The following is a 13,445-nucleotide window of genomic DNA, read 5'->3' as shown; positions in this document are numbered from 1 at the left end:
CTGAGATCTGTGATGAGAGTATAGACTTGTCAAATCACTATGTTGTATACCTGAAACTAATAGAACATTGTGTGTCAACAACAATTTGGTAAAAAAAGAAAAGATCTGAGATGAGAAACTATTGTCCTGACAATACCAGGAAAAGTACCAGAGACCTAACTCTCTGATAGCCATTTACATGACCTATGGTCTCCAAATGACCCTTTCTCCTAAAGTTTATTTATCAAAGTTCCAGGAAGCCAACCAATTTGAATAGGTGGCAGTATTGTCTCTTAACAACAAAACCAATTGTCTCTGGAAGCCTTTTCAGGTAAAATATAGTCTGTTTGTTTGTTTGTTTAAAGATTTTATTTATTTATTCATGAGAGAGAGAGAGGAAGAGAGAGAGAGGCAGAGGGAAGAGAAGCAGGCTCCATGCAGGGAGCCTGATGCAGGACTTGGTCCTGGGACCCCAGGATCACGCCCTGAGCCAAAGGCAGATGCTTAACCACTGAGCCACCCAAGTGTCCCAAATATAGTCTATTTAAACAAATCCGTTCAGTCACAGATTCAGTCCAGCATCTATGGCCATTAGCAAGCAATAAATGCCCCTCCCCTCATATTCAACACCCCCTAACTTAGAATGTTGTGTTACTTTAGTCAGTAGAGTGTTCAAATACTGCCTGACCAAGAGTTCCCAAAGATGACCAGAAGTGATATAGGAGAAAATTAACTGTTTGTAGCAAACAAGTAAAAGAAAAAAAATGTGTATTGGTGACACACAGGACTGTCAAGGTTGCTTCATCAGGAATTGGTATGTATTGATCCTACCTTAATGTCTGCAACTAAAGAAACCTGTTCTTTTCAGCTGATAGGAGCACCTTGCAGAGATGCCAGAATCACATGGACATAGTAGGTTATCCTTCCCAAAGATAATGGGCTCAAAATGCAGAGGAAATAAAAACCCAATGTTGATCTTTCATGCGCCAATCAGTGGGTACAAATGGTGTTTGAGGGAGCTTCCAGCTTGTCTATCACCCTTGAAGTCACATCACATAATCAGTCATCTCCTTTTTCTTAGGTTAAGTTTAGTCTCCCAGCATTCCAGGGAACAGAAAATCACGTCTTCTCTTGTCCTGTGTTACCAGAAGGCATCAGTAGATGGCAGCAGTGGCAAATAACTGCATAGTCCAGGCTGGGATTTTCTTTTTTTTTCTTTTCTTGTCTTTTTTTTTTTTTTTTTTTAAGGCAGAGCAGAGAGGCACTCTGGAAAGTAAAGCAGTTTGTGTGGTGGAAGGTGAATAATTATTCTGAAATAGTCTTTCAATAGGCTTAAATTTTTCATTTTCTTCCATTGTTCCCCATCTGACAGCCCACTTGGAAAAGAACACCTTTGTGTATTGGGTCTGTGAGGATTCCAAAGAACAATATCCCCTGATGAACAGAATGCTGTAGAAGTGTTCCACTGCTATAGCACAGGCCAGTGACGCTCAAATGATATTGGAGGTATTAAAAAAAAAATACTGTAGCAAATATGGTCTTGCAGTAATCACTGCAGATCTAAGATGAGGCAAGGAATGACTTTTGACACATCATCAATCATTTGGTGAAAACATTTCACCTGAGTAAAACTTTGATAGAAATCGCTTCACGAACAGGACTCAAGTTTGCTGCCCTTCCACCGAGCCAAGGATAATGTCACAACAGGAGGAGGGAGGCATTTTTAAAGGAAAACTTGAACTAAATAAGTCAAGGTCCCCTGGGAGAAGAGAAATAGCCAGTAAAATGGGAAAAAAAGATTTATCTGAAAGAGTATAAATTGGTAACTGCTCCTTCACTTCTGCTGAGCTGGGCTGAGCTCTCTTAACCAACATCCTGCTCTAACTGGCTGATCACAATAGTCCTTCTGAGAAAAAAAGGAGCATGCAAATAAAGCCTCTGTGGAAGCAACAGGGCAATCCAATTATGTAACCCAACTGTGCAACCCCAGGTCCTATTGTCTTTGAAGGAAATCAGAGATCCACAGGTTGTTTCCAGCCTTGGAGAAAGCTCTCCAGGCATTGGATGTGTTAAGCACTTGAACTACACAGCATCTCACCTAGTATTCCCAAGGAGCATGTTATCATCCTTATTCCGTAGAAGAGGAACTGACATTCAGAGACATTAAATACCATGTGCAGGGTTCCACAAATAGGAAGGAGTAAAGGACTACAGGCCCCAAGGCCAAGACTCCTCCTCCAGGGTGGCAGACAAGGCAAAGTAAGAAAACATTCAGGACCACAGGCTGAGAGCTCTGAATTCTGCACTCCCACGGGTGGTTCCCCAAACTTTTTAGCTGATAGAAGGGATCAAAGGAGTGGGAGTTGGAGAAATGTGGGTCCTACTCAAAGCCAAACCCAGACCACAAGTCTGCAACAGCCCCCCTCCCTTCCACCCATGGCAATTGGGCAGCTACTGTCTGTGTTTACAGTGGAGAAATGCATCTTGGTCCTACTACCTTGTCCCTCCTCATAGTGAAACTACCTGCTGTTTGTTTTGGTTTGAGCATCACAGGGCTACTTCCATTGTAAATTTTCTGATTAGTTTTCACTTAATGGTTTGGCACTGATGACGGTTACCAAGACTCTATTTCATTTGAGTTAGCAGAAAGGATGGTTCTTTCCCAGCTTTACTGAGATATATTGACATACAAGATTGTGTAAGTTTAAAGGATACAACATGTTAATTCGATACATTTATATATTGCAAAATGATTATTACCCAGAATGGAGTTGGTTTTGTTTTTTTGTTTGTTTGTTTGTTTGTTGTTTTTTGTTTTATTTGTTTTGTTTTTTTTTTTTTTGAGAGAGAGAGCACATGCATGTGCACACGAGTGGATGAGGAAGGAGCAGAAGGAGAGGGAGAGAGAATCTCAAGCAGTCTCCATGCCCAACATGGGGTTTAATCCCACCACCCTGAGATCATGACCTGAGCTAAAACCAAGAGTCCCATACTTAACCAACCACACCACCCAGGAGCCCAGAATGGAGATTTTTTTTAGTTCTATCATTCCTCCCCCATTTATTAGCTAGAATTCCTCACTAAAGAATTTTCCCTCAATAATTGTTTGATTACCTGAAACAAATAGACAACAACAAAACAAAAAGGCAGGATAAATGCTTAATTCTTTCCTTTCACTTATTTTCAAAATACTGAGCTGGTATTACCCAACCTTCAAATGAACTTGTAGATTTCACATAGTTCATGTATTTCAATATGTTGTAGTCATTATTTGCTTTTATATTCTTCCCAAATTTGGCCAGTGGGAGGTCCTTCAAGTTGGCTCATATAATCTTGCTTTGGGACATAACCATATGTGTCAAGCTCAACTCAAACATTTCTTGCCCCAGAACTAGAATTGGCCATTTCTCCCAGGAGCTCTGGTTCCCTCACAAAGGAAATGTTACTCAGATATTATAGCTTTGTGTGGAATGATAATTAGAAGTGAGTTAGTCATGCTTCTAAGCTTTTTCAGTGGGCAGAACTAAGAAATGTGTGGTTTTTAGAAAGAAAGAAATCATAATTCAAACTGATATTTCTAATTCAAATCAAAGATTACAGAATGTTTATTGTAATTTTTACAATATTTTATTCTAAGTATATCCTTTTCTCACTCTGAAAATTTTATCTCCTAAAGATATTAACTTAATGAGTTGGTCGGTTTATTGTACTCTTTATAATACTATTCAAAATAATAATGTAAATATTACCACTAACAACCAGCCAAAAGAATTCAATCTAAGATGTCTTTACACTTTTTTTGTCGTTAGGATATATCCCTAGGGATATACAATCAAAATATGTGTTTTAAAGCCATTTGCAATAATTCTTGATATTATACCATGAATTGCTATAAAGTTAGGGTTTTAAAAAATTTATTTAGAATTGTTTTATTTCTTTTTTTAATTTTTAGGATTCTCAATATTTTGGTGTGTTTTCTTCTTTGATTTAACTTTGTTTTTTTACGTAAAATATTTACATAATTCCAAAGTCAGAAAAAAAAAAAGTTTGTAAAGAAGCAATCCTCATCATGTCTCCTATTTCTCTGTTCCCACCACCCCATTTTTTATTAACTTTGTGTTTATTCTGCTTTTGAAATTCTAAATAAATATGAATATATTACTTCTCTTCCTTTCTTAACTGTAACATACTCGAAGCGCTCTGCTACATTTTGTTTTTGTTACTTAACAATGTCTTGTGGCTGTCCTGTGTCAGTACATAGAAATCTTCCCTACTACTTTCCACGGCTGCCTACTATGACATATTGTGAATGCTCCGAAGGTTATTTAACTGGTCTCTCTTTGACAGACATTAGGGTTGTTTCTAACCTTTTGCGAATTAGTGCTCTACATTCATCTTATTTAGCCCTCCCAAGAGTCCAGCCAGTTTGGCTTACTCTTATTTCATAGAAGAGAAATGGCTGCATAAGCAGTTAAGGACTTGACCAAAGTTACAGAGTTAGGTAAGGGTGGGGGAGAGACAGGATTCTCCTACTGCCATAATTTCTCTTCTTTGCACAAGTAGGAATGGTTCATGTGGCAGTAAGTATCTGCTAACACCTTTATTTTAGAGTTGAGGGAGGGAGCAGGGTAGATTGTAGAGGAAAATTAAGCCTTAAGTTCAAGGCTGGAATTTCAGGTCTCAGCCAGCTTGTGGGAAGAGTATCTGAGGGAACAGCTGGCCTTTCTGGCACTGTCCCCAGTCCAAGGAATGCCAGACATCCACAAGCAGGTGGGTCTATTTTTGGCAAAAGGACCTTCTCAGTGCCTGCTAAAAATCACATCATGTCCCCTTCTATCACAGTGTACTTTGCTTCCAGGGTTAAGCCACTGAAGACTCTTGGAAGGATACAGAACAATCTATTCTTGACCCTTCCCTCATCAGTGGCTCCCCACTTCTTCCAGACCAGTGAAAAGTTACACATACTAAAACCAAACAGAGCAAGCACAGTTCTAAGCAAAAATTATGGTCTTTTAAGAGAAGAAATTAAGCTGAGATTTGAAGGAAACCTTAGGACTTTGGCCAGAATCTTTCACTAGTTTCCCTTCTTCCATCACTCTATTTTTTGTAAGAGCAAAAGTCAATTCTGAGGGATAATTAGTCCACACCATTATGTCATTTTAAAATGAGTTACTTTGGACAACTGGGTGGCTCAGTGGTTGAGTATCTGCCATTGGCTCAGATCATGATCCAAGGGTCCTGGGATCCAGTCCTGCATCAGGCTCCCCGCAGGGAGCCTGCTTCTCCCTCTGCCTATGCCTCTGCCTCTCTCTGTGTGTCTCTCATGAATAAATAAATCAAATCTTTTTAGAAAATAAAATAAAACAAATAAAACGAGTCTCTCAAGGCAGGGCCTTGTCTCAGAATACTTTTAGCCCAATGTCCTCCCACATTCTCCTCCCTAAAATAATCATGTTTCGGATAAAGACCAAAAACACTGTAAGATATGAGGATCATCAGCTTTTCAATTTCAAGACACAAATCATATTCAACTGCAGAGTTCTTACCAAGGCAGAACAGACAGCCACTGCATTTTATAGATATTTTCCAAGAGAGTTTAAACAAAGGAGCTTTCTTTTCCGCCTCAGTAGTTGGAATATGCTGTGCCCCGTGTAGTCCTGTTAATAAAGGTTTTATTGTGCCATTGCTAAGCTTCTGAAACCAAACAGCTCAAGCAAATTAGCCACAATATTATTGCACTATGGGCTGAGTAGCAGTGGTTAACCATGTGGGTCTGATCTCACTGTGAAGCTGACCAGCTTCCCAAGTTTGCCTGGCTTAGGACACTCTGAGCTCAGGTGTGTGGTCCCACTCAAATAAAGCCAGCACTTCATAACTCCCATCTCCCTCTTGTCAAGACACAAACTTTGACATCTGAGTCAATGCCTGAAGGTTCACTCACTCGGCATATATGAATTTACTTTCTTCAGAGTGATGGGGATGGGAAGATGTTTGTGAGCAACACACACACAATCCCTACTGTATGAGAGCCATAGGAAGAAACATAAGCATAGAAAAACAAATCTATAAAAGTTAAATGTTGCATTATGACCTCGGGTATATTTTTGAGCTCTTCATGCTTGTATTTATCCACTTGTAGAGGAGGGTAACAAAAGTAACTAAGTCACAAGGGTATTAGAAAGAGTAAAACACCTGGAATGTGTCTGGCACATGGAATGTGCTCCATTAATATGATATATAGTTAATGATTAAGTATCCCTCCCCTGAATCTGAAGCCAGATTTTTTTCCTTACCTTTCCTAAAGTCTATCTTCCAATATTTCATTTAATTAACCCAACAAACCTGTAATACTGACATTACCTACTCTGAAAAAATTGAGGCCACATTGTTGAATGGACTTATCCAAGTCATACATTTCATATAAAGTAGAGATGAGCCCCAGATCAATTCATATCAATTCAAGCCCCAAAGTCGTTATGCTTTTCACCCATACCTTATGTCATTTCCTTGTAAGAGTCAAAACCATCAGGCCATGAAAACACAGAGCATGAAGAGATTAATTCAATCAGGAGGTATTTAGAGAGGTTTCTTGCAGGAAGAAATTGGAGCACACAGTCTCCTGCTAAACTTTCCATGAATCCTCATTACAATAAAGCACATTTACTGAAACCAGAAATTCTTTTCTCCCTTTGGCCCCCATATGTAAGTCAACAGCAAGTCCTGTGAGTTATAATCACAAATTTTATTCCAGTACCTGCATTTTTTATATACATCTACTACTACCACCCTAATTCAAGGCACCATCATCTTGTATGTGGTTTCTCTACACCTGCACCTCTTCCTGCCAACCTATCCTCTGTTCCATACACAACAGCAACAGTAACCTTAAAATGCCAGCCAAACCATGGCACTCCCTTACCTTAAAGTCCTTCAATAATTATCAATTGTATTTAGAATTAAATCGAAATTCCTTACCATGGTTCTAGGTATGCATGACCTGGTGCCTGCTCATTTTCCCCACTTTCCTGAGGCATTTCTTCCTACTCATTATTCTGCAACTATAAATGCCTCCTTTATTTCATCTGACAGAAAATATTTCTATTCCACCTGAAGACTTTGTATTTGCTGTTTTCTCTGCCCAAAATGCCATTGTCTTTCCCTCCTGACTGGTATATTTTTATTCTCCAGATCTCAAATATCACCTCCTCAGAGAGATTTCCCTAAACACTCCATCTAAAATAGGACCCTTTCAGGGCTCCTCCTACCCCCACTGTTATTCTCTATTACTGCACACTGGTTAATTCCTTTAAGGTACTAATCAACTCTGTAATTTTAAAATAATGCATTTATGTATTGACTGGATACCTATTGGAATATAAAGATCCAAAGAGATTGGGGATTTTGCCTATATTGTTCTATATGATATCCTGGGCTTATAGAAGTTCACAGCATATTTATTAAAAAGGACAGAGGGGAGGAGAGGAAGCAAGGAAGATCCACTGCAATTTTTTCAGAAGCATAAGACTCGAGCAGGTATAAGGAAGGTAGGGAGGCAATCCACGGCAGAAGGAACAGCTTTAATCCAAGTCTTAAGACAGATGAGTCCAAGATTTGTTTGAAGAACTAGATTAATGTGCCCAGAAAGAAGCTCTACAGGGAAATTAAGAACACTAGCCAATTTACAAATACCTGTGAAATGTGTATGGCATCAAAAATACTGTACTAGAAATTCTAGTTATATATTGCCATATAACAGATTACCCAAAACAGTGGCTTACGGCAATCACAATCATTTATATTCTTCATAAATCTGCAATTTGAGCATGGCTCAGTAGGGACAGCTCATCTCTGGTCCATGTGACATTGGCTTGGGAGACTCAAATAAGGGCTGGAAGATCTATTTCCAAGACGGTTCACTCACATGGCTAATTAGCATTGACTGTTGTCTAGGAGCTCAGCTCCAGCTGTGAGCTGGGGTCCTTCCTTCCTCTCCAAGTGGGCATTTCTACAGACTGCTTAGTTTCCCTCACAGCATAGTGGCTGGACTCCAAAGAGCAAGGTCTGAAGAAAGAGCAGCAGAAGTACAAGGCGTTTTTATGATTTATCTTTGGAAGTAACATAGCATCCCTTCAGCTCTACTCTATCATTTGAGATAATAACAAAGCTCCCCCCAGGTTCAAAGGGAGGATATATAGAATCTGGGTAAGTGGCAAGGTTTCTAGAAGAGAACTTGAAATAGAAGACACTGTGGCAGCCACCTTTGTGAAATACAATCTACCACATAGGGATATATCAGTATACTGTGGAGTTATAGTACCGACCCTCTGGAAGCTCAGGCTCTAATGAAGAAGCTCAGGCTGTAATGAAGGCTCCATATATTTTTTGTTTTTTTTTTTAAGGTGGCAAATTCAATGATGGGAGAGGGAAAAAAGTGTTAAGCTAACACCAAATTATCTGTCACCGCACTCAGAATTTAGCAGGTTAAAATAAGAGTCAACTGCTTTTTCACGTTTTCGGGAATGAGTTAGGTTGTTCTGCTTTAGCATCTCTCATGGGTTTGCAGTAAAGACACCAGCCTGGACTGTAGTCATTTAAATTCTTCATTGGAGTTGGAGAATCTGCTTCCAAGATGGTTGTTAGCAGGAGGCTTCAGTTGTTTGCTGTGTGGACCCCTCCATAGTGCTGCTTGGGTATCCTCACAAAATGGCAACCAGCCTCCCCTAGAGTGGATGATCCAAGAGAGAGAGCAAGGAGGAAATGGTCATGGAAGTCTCACACCATCTCTTCTGTTATACTCTATTAATTAAGCCCATACTCAGGGAGGGAATTAAGCTCCACCTCTTAAGGAAAGATATATTGAAGAGTTTGTGAACCTATTTTAGAACTACCATAAACCTTATTCATTATGCAAGAGAAAGTGATTTTGGAAGAAATCATAAGCTGACCAGACGTAGTTTACATCGATCACCCTAGTGGTGATATACAGCATGGATTTGAGAAAGACAAGACTGAAGGCAGGTAGGCAGATAGGGAGAATCCTGAAATAAACCAGAGAGGGATCAAACAAGTCTAAGTCAGGGTACTGGGCTGTAACAAGAGAGGGAAAAATGGATTTGAAAAATAGTAAGGAAACAGATTGTGTTATGAGAAAAAGAAAAGAATTCAAAACTTAAATGTCCTATATTAGACTTCAATGTCTGAGTAGAGTGATGGCTGCCAATCAAGACAGAAAATCCATGAGATAAAGCAGATTGAGGAACAAGAGCAAGTTCAACACTGGAGGGAAATTTTGAGTTTGAACTTCAAAGTTTAGTGGGTAGTTGATGTTTTGTTTTGTGTTTTGTTTTGTTTTGGCACTGCAGCATTTATTCTTGCCTTATTTTGAGAACGACCTCCTTTTTTGAGGATGATCCTACACTCACTACTCTGCTTAAACAGGGCTATACCCAGTGGTGTGCTGATAAACCAGCTCTCCAAAATAAATAAACATATAAAGCCCTAAGTTGTGGTGTGAATACTCTCACCTCTTTCAATTTAATGCCACCAACAGTTTAACAACCAGCTCAGAAAATGACTGAAGTGTTGTAATCAACTGGCTCCGGTATGCGGGGGCTATGTCCTTGGCTTAGTAATGAATCACATGACCCAGACCTAACCCAGTCAGCACATTGAATTCCTTCCTATCATGGTCTTTGACTCAGAAATGAACATTTCAGCCAGTCAGAGCCAATGAGGTGCAATGGGACTCTTGGCATCCTGGAAAAAGGCTTTTTACTTTCCCTTGATACATGCAATTAAAAGATGTTGCAACTGCACTATTGCACCATGGGAAGTTGTGACACCACATACTGGAGCCAACTCTGTACAAAGCAGAACTGAGAGCTGAAAGGAAAGCAAATCTAGATGACATTTGAGCATAAATCTAGTTGTCACTAAAACTACCTCTACTTAAAGACATCAATTAAGGGAACCAATAAATTCTCTTTTACTTTTTCTTCTATTCTTCTAATTTTTCATTTTTATTTATTTTTTTTAGTGTAAGTAAATTTTATTTTGTCTTTCTTGTACATTAAGAGAAATCTCAACCAATAGACTGCATGACACCCAGATACTTGGTTGTATAAATGTGAAGCTCAGTGGATGAGTTCAGGTTTGATAGAATTCAGAGAACATTTAATCTGTGAGAAGGAACAAGTTCATCAAGAACCATTCTGATAACGATAATTTTCTTAAAATTCTAAAAAATCAGAGCTATTAAGTGAGCAACAGTAGAGATAATCTAATCTAACTCTTTCATTTAAAAATGACCTATCAGATAAAGGCCTAGTATCCAAGATCTATAAAGAACGTATTAAACTCAACAGCAAAGAAACAAACAATCCAATCATGAAATGGGCCAAAGACATGAACAGAAAACCCAGAGGAAGACATACACATGGCCAACAAGCACATGAGAAAATGCTCCATATCACTTGCCATCAGGAAAATACAAATCAAAACCATAATGAGATACCACCTCACACCAGTGAGAATGGGGAAAATTAACAAGGCAGGAAACCACAAATGTTGGAGAGGATGAGGAGAAAAGGGAACCGTCTTGCACTGTTGGTGGGAATGTGAACTGGTGCAGCCACTCTGGAAAACTGTGGAGGTTCCTCAAAGAGTTAAAAATACACCTGCCCTGGGATCCCTGGGTGGCGCAGCGGTTTGGCGCCTGCCTTTGGCCCAGGGCACGATCCTGGAGACCTGGGATCGAATCCCAGTCAGGCTCCCGGCGCATGGAGCCTGCTTCTCCCTCTGCCTGTGTCTCTGCCTCTCTCTCTCTCTGTGACTATCATAAATAAATAAAAATTAAAAAAAAATAGACCTGCCCTACGACCCAGCAATTGCACTGTTGGGGATTTACCCCAAAGATACAGATGCAGTGAAACGCTGGGACACCTGCACCCTGATGTTTCTAGCAGCAATGTCCACAATAGCCAAACTGTGGAAGGAGCCTCGGTGTCCATCGAAAGATGAATGGATAAAGAAGACGTGGTCTATGTATACAATGAAATATTCCTCAGCCATTAGAAATGACAAATAACCACCATTTGCTTCAACGTGGATGGAACTGGAGGGTATTATGCTGAGTGAAGTGAGTCAATCGGAGAAGGACAAACATTGTATGTTCTCATTCATTTGGGGAATATAAATAATAGTGAAAGGGAATAAAGGAGAAAGGAGAGAAAATGAGTGGGAAATATCAGAGAGGGAGACAGAACATGAGAGACTCCTAACTCTGGGAAACGAACAAGGGGTGGTGGAAAGGGAGGTGGGCGGGGGGTGGGGTGAGTGGGTAACAGGCACTGAGGGGGGCACTTGATGGGATGAGCACTGGGTGTTATGCTAGATGTTGGCAAATTGAACTCCAATAAAAATTTTTTTAAATAAAATAAAAATTATGAAATTTATGTCCCTAGAAGTTTCGATACTTTGTCCAAGGTTACTTTATGGCACAACCAGAATTAAAAGCCTGACTCCGTGGGCACCTGGGTGGTTCAGTGGTTGAGTGTCTACCTTTGGCTCAGGCCCTGATCGTGGGGTCCTGGGATTGAGTCCCACATCAGTCTCTCCACAGGGATCCTGCTTCTCCCTCTGCCTATATCTCTACCTCTCTCTCTGTCTCTCATGAATAAATAAATAAAATCTTTTCTAAAAATACCACAGAAACCCTGACTCCCTGACTCATATGTTTCCCTTTTCCAAATTAATGCAAATTCTGGGTGAGTCGGATCTAATTTAATTCAACAAATCTATATATTGTTTCATATTATGAATAATGAAATATGTAACACTTTCCAGCTTAATAGGTAGCACTTTACTATTTCAAAGCACTTTCTATAATCTAATCTTCTTGCCAATCCTGTAAAGTACGTGGGACAAATATTTTAGAGATTTAAAAAAAGTGGCATGCTGGAATGATTTTTCCATGATCAAATAGCCAGTAAAGAGTAAAACATACTAGACTATAGGACACATGATTCCTCCCTCCAGCGCTCTTATATCTGCCTCTTTTTAAACTTATAATGTTTCATTGCAAGTGCTTAAGGTATAAAATAGATAGCACAATTGCCCAGGATTTGAAATGACTTCTCATAAACTTCAGAAACACACATTCTAAGATGTTTGCTCTTGGCACTATTTCTGTAAGTCTTCAGGCAGCTAACACTCAATCTGCTTAGTAGTCAAGGTGTCAGCATAGGTGGTTTCACAGAAGTATGAATTTCCAGGGCTACCATAACAAGCACCACAGACTTACTGCATTGCAACAATGGAAATTTATTCTCTCACAGTTCTGGAGAGCAGAAGTCTACAACCAGGGTCATATTCCCTACAAAGGCTCAAGGGAAAATCTGTTCCATGTCTCTTTCAGCTTCCAATCGTTGCTAGCTTCCTTGGATTGTGGTCACATCACACCAATCTCTGCCCTCATCTTCATGTATATCTCTCATTGTGTCTGTCCTCTGTCAGTCTCTTATAAGAACATTTGGCAATGGACTTAGGGCCCACTCAGAGAATTCAGGATGATCTCCTCATCTCAAATTCCTTAACTTAATCACACCTGCAAAGGCCCTTTTCCAAATAAGGTAATGTTCACAGGTTCTGGGGATAAGGGTATGGATATTTTCTTTTGGGAGGGTCACCATTCAGACCACATGGAAGACAAAGGAAAAACTGTTATATATATAAAACAGTTTTTTTTTTTTAGAAGTTATTTATCCAAAGGGCAGAAGCTTTACAAGTGGAGTGAATCAAAGATCTGCACCACCAGTGATGACAAAGTATTCCTTTCCAGAGCTGGTCTTGAGCTCATTTACAAATTTTGAAAAAATCCAAGTGGTCTGTCTTACATTCTCTGAAAAGACGCCCTGCCATCATCTTTATCAGCTAGCTGTGGGTGATGGGCTAGAGGGTGAAAATGTATTCAACAACTAGTGACTTGCCTACATGCTTGGGCATGTGCTTTATTTATACGACTCCCTCTGCCAGAGTCCGCTTCATGCCAAGAGGCAAACTTGAAAAGCCACTGTTGAAACAAGAGCTCCTGTTTATTTCTGACCAACATAGAAAGTTCTCTGCATCACTCACTCTCATGGAGAGTCAGCCACTAAACTAGCTGTGCCCCTCCTGCTGTCCTTTAAACAAAGATTGATATGTGTTCATTTCCAACTCCAGAGCTCTGTCTGTGAGGTGTCACAATCTATAGAATGCACTGTTATTGACTGTATGAGATAGTTTTTCAGAGACTAGTAATACCTCTACACTATGCTTGTTCTTCCATGGGAAAGATACCCTCTTGTCCATGCTCTTGGGAAGGAAAAAAAGAGAAGGAAAATAATATTGAGCATGATGGATATGTTCAATAAACCCCAGATCCACTCCCCATCCTTCTCCACTCTGCTCCACAGTTTACCTCCTGTGAC

The 13,445-nt window shown here is 39.8% G+C and overlaps 2 long non-coding RNA genes across 5 annotated transcripts in view; one reads left to right on the top strand and one right to left on the bottom strand.

Moving 5' to 3' along the window:
* The window catches only part of LOC144283248 (uncharacterized), a 176,474-nt gene extending 175,087 nt beyond the window's left edge, over nucleotides 1–1,387 (bottom strand). For all 4 annotated transcript variants that reach the window (XR_013351673.1, XR_013351677.1, XR_013351678.1 and 1 more), the window contains exon 1: nucleotides 811–1,387. This is a non-coding gene — a long non-coding RNA (uncharacterized LOC144283248). The remainder of the gene's footprint in view (nucleotides 1–810) is intronic.
* LOC144283249 (uncharacterized) overlaps nucleotides 1–13,445 on the top strand; it is a 62,880-nt gene that overhangs the window by 3,667 nt on the left and 45,768 nt on the right. The window lies entirely within an intron of this gene.

The sequence above is a fragment of the Canis aureus genome, chromosome 14 (assembly GCF_053574225.1).
Source record: "Canis aureus isolate CA01 chromosome 14, VMU_Caureus_v.1.0, whole genome shotgun sequence".
In the NCBI taxonomy this organism is placed as follows: domain Eukaryota; kingdom Metazoa; phylum Chordata; class Mammalia; order Carnivora; family Canidae; genus Canis; species Canis aureus.
This window is presented reverse-complemented; position numbering and strand designations above follow the sequence as displayed.